A 4,257-nucleotide genomic window follows, 5' to 3' on the forward strand; every position below is an offset into this window, starting at 1 on the left:
GAATGCATTCTAAAGCTCTGCATTTTTACTCTCCCCAGTCCCATTTTGTTTTTGATGTCATATTTAAATTTTTTAATCTTGTATATTTCTTAACTAATTGTTGTAGTTATAGTTATTTTTGCTACTTTTGTCTTTTAACCTTTATACTAGCTTTCTAAGTGATTAATGGACAGCATTTGATTATTCTACATTTTACTATATATTCACCTTTATCATTGAGATTTATACTTTCATATGTTTTCCTGTACTAATTAGCACCCTTTCTTTTTAGCTTAAAGAAGTCCCTTTAACATTTCTTGTAAGGCCAGTTTAGTGGTTATGCACTCCTTTAGCTTTTGCTTGTCTGGAAAACTCTCTCTCTCCTCAGTTCTGAAAGACAACATTGCAAATTAGGGTATCCTCAGTTGGCAGTTTCTTTTCCAGACTTTAAATATATTATGCCATTCCCTTCTGCCTTCAAAGTCTCTGCTGAAAAATCTGCTCATAGTATTATGGGGGGTCCTTTGTATGTACCAAGTCATTTTGTTCTTGCTGCTTTTAAGATTCTCTCCTTGTCTTTAACTTTTTTTTTTTTTTTTTTTGTGGTACACGGGCCTCTCACTGTTGTGGCCTCTCCCGTTGCGGAGCACAGGCTCCGGATGTGCAGGCTCAGCAGCCATGGCTCATGGGCCCAGCCGCTCTGCAGCATGTGGGATCTTCCCAGACTGGGGCATGAACCTGTGTCCCCTGCATCGGCAGGTGGACTCAACCACTGCGCCACCAGGGAAGCCCCTGTCTTTAACTTTTGACATTTAAATTTTAATGTATCTTTGTGTGTGTCTCTTTTGGTGCATCTTATTTGGAACTCTCTGGACTTCCTGAATATGGATATCTGTTCCTTCCTTAGGTTAGGAATGTGTTCAGCCATTGTATCTTCAAATAAGTTTACTGCTCCTTTCTTTCTTCTCCTTCTAGGACTCCTACAGTATGAATGTTGGTTCACTTGATGTTGTCTCATAAGTCCCTTAAGCTATCTTCCCTTTTATTCATTCTGTTTTCTTTTCCTGCTCTGATTGGGTGAGTTGCATTGTCCTGTCTTCAAGTTCACTGATCCTTTCTTCTGCTTCATTTAGTCTGCTGTTGAACCCCTCTAGTGTATTTTTTAGTTCAATTACTGTATTCTTTAGCTCTGTAACTTCTATTTGATACTTTCTTATGTTTTTTTTTTTACCTCTCTGTTAAAATTCTTACTGTGTTTATCTGTTCTTCTTTCAAGTTCATTGAACATCTTTATATCCTTATGACCATTATTTTGAGCTCTTAATTAGGTAAATCCCTTGTCTCCATTTCATTAAGGACTTTTTCTGAAGTTTTATCTTTTTTTTTCATTTGGAACATATTCCTCTCTTTCTTCATTTTCCTTGAGTGTCTGTGTTACTTTCTGTGTATTAGATAAAACAGCTATCTCTCCCAGTTTTGAAGGTCTTGTGTAATAGGTGCATTTTATTGTTCAACCTTGCCTTAGCTATTGGTTTTTTCTCCAACTTTTGTGATTCTCTAAGCAGACTTTACTTTTAGTGGCTCTCAGTAGTAGAGGATGTGACATTACCTGTCAGTATTCCAAAGGAGAGGATCTCAGTTAGCTCCTACATGCAAGCTGATTAGAAGTTAGACTCTCAGACAGCAGCTTTTAAAGTATACAACTCTATACAGTCTTTTGGGACTGCCTGCCCATTATAGCCAGGCAATTTAGAGTTGTCCCCTTTGCAACAGTCTCAAAAGTTGGAGTGCTAGATGAATGTACAAGTTCCTTTCTGGGAGATACAGCAACCTATAGCAGGGCAGAGGTAGAGCACAAATATGGCATCCTTTGGCCTCCATCCTTGGATGTGTGCCAAACAGAAACCTGCACCTCAGGCTGAAGCTCAAGCATGTCAGCCTCTTTCACAGAAAGACTGGGGTGTGTTTTTTAGTCTGCTTTCTGTGCAGTGTTTTGGGGATGGTAGCTGGCCAATAATTGTCTCTCCATTTGTTACAGTCACCTGGGACCCATGAACAAAGCCCTGCTGGCCACCAGAGCAAGGTGATCAAGGAATGTCCCCTGGGTAGCACCCACATAAATTTGGGGTATCAGACACATGTACAAGCTCCTCTCCAGTAGACACTGGCACTGTTATGGCAGAGGAAGAGCATAAAAATAGCACCTGACCTCTGAGGTCTCTGGAGAGGATTAAAGTTTGCCCTTACATGTGTGTTTAGATAGAAGTTTGCTACTCAGGCCATAGCTATGAAGATAAGCTAAGATGCCTCTTTCACAGAAAGACTGGGTACCTTGGTCTGTTGCCTTTTGTGCTCTGGGGGTGGTAGCTGCTTAAGAACTCTTTCTCCTTTGGTTGGAGACCTGTGGGACCCTGAAGTGCAAGTCCCATTTGTCACCAGAACCAGGCAAACTAGATTTGTCCCATGGGCCTCAGCTGGAAGAATTAGTGTTCCAGAGGAGGGTATACGTTCCTTTTCAGGAGTTACTGGTGAGCTGGAGCATGGCAGAGGGAGAGCACGAAGATGGCACCTGCCAGCTTCCATCCCTGAGAGCACCCCAGTAGGCTCCTATATGTGTATTAAGTTAGATGCCTGCTCCTTAGGCTGACACTTTAACATAAGCAAATATGCCTCTTTCACATAAAATCTGGGCACCTCTCAGTTGGCTGCTTCTGTGCTGGACCCTGATGTGAATCTATCTGAGCATGTGAGCCATTTAAGAGCCATTTCTCATTTCTTTTTTTTTTTTTTTTAATTTCTAATTTCTTTATAGCCTCGTGGGTCTCATGAATGCAAGCCCTGTTGGTTTCAAAGCTAGATGTTTTAGGGGGTATGTCTCTCAGGTGCAGGTCTTAAATGTTGGGGTGCCTGATGTGGGGTTCAAGCCCTTCACTCCTCAGGGAGAAGCTCCGGGTTTTGAGTTCACTCCCAATTGCGGGTTGCCTTGCTGTCAGTGGGTTTATGGTGAGATTGTGTCTCAGCCTCTTCTACCTGCTTCAGTGTGGTTTTTTTTTGTTTTTGTTTTTTTTCATTTGCCCAGTGTGTAGGAGTTGCTCAGCTAGTTTTTAGGTCGCCCCCCACCCCCCGAGGAAATTGTTCTGTATGTAGATGTAGATTCTGTGTGTCCATGGGAGGAAGTGAGTTCAGGATCTTCCTACTTTGCCATCTGGAACCAGAACTCTCTTTTGTTATTATATTAATATAAGCAGCCAACAATCTTTAAAGAAATTTAATAATATACATATAGAAAATAGGAATTATATTTTTAAAGATACTTTATATTTTCTGATCTATTTGCTCTTTATTTACAGATTCTTTTCTGCAGAACCAGGATTCTAAGATACACACACACATACACACACACACACACACACACACACACACACATTTCTCATAGTCCAGGACTGATGGAGACCCACATCTACTTTATTTTGTAACTTGGATTTGCATCTGGCTTAACTAATCTATACCTTGCCTCCTATTTTGTCAAAGGGAATGTTTATTTTTATACCTTAAGCTTTCTTGTGAACCATAAATCCTAATTTCCTGTTTTTATTTATTCAGAGTTTATATCAAGTTGCTCCCCAGATTTTTCATTTTTTTGAAAATAGCTTATCCTTAAAATGTATATATATTTTAACTAATACTGTTGTATAGCAAGCAGCCTGAAAATTTAGTAGTATAAAGTCATAACCTTTAACTTTTCTCATGATTTTGTGTGTTAGGAATTTGGGAAGGCAGTTCTAACTTGTGGGTTTCTCATAGTTTTCATCAGATGTCATCTGGGGCTATAGTTATCTGAAGGTTCTACTGGGCTATGCATCTACAATGGTTCACTCATATGGCTGAGAGTTGATGCTGTCTGTTGGGAGCTCAGGTGAACCTGTCAACTGGAGTACTTACATGCTGTTTGTCCAGCAGAGTGGCCTTGAGATAGTTGGATTTTTTACTTGGCAGCTGGTTTTCTCCAGGGCAAGTGTTCTGAGAATCATGCAGAAACTTTTCAGACTTTTAAAGTGTTTTTTAGACCTATTCTTGGAAGTCATGTAGCATCACTTCTACCATGTTTCATTGTTTGAAGCAGACACAAGCCTACCCAGATTCAAGGGGAGGTGACATAGAACACATGATGAGTGTCGGAAGAACTTGTGGGCAATATTTTAAAACTACCTCATTGTTATTTAAACTTTGCATATACTATACTTTATATATAAAATATACTTTACATATAACAAGCAT

Source organism: Phocoena phocoena, chromosome 16 (assembly GCF_963924675.1).
Source record: "Phocoena phocoena chromosome 16, mPhoPho1.1, whole genome shotgun sequence".
NCBI lineage: Eukaryota > Metazoa > Chordata > Mammalia > Artiodactyla > Phocoenidae > Phocoena > Phocoena phocoena.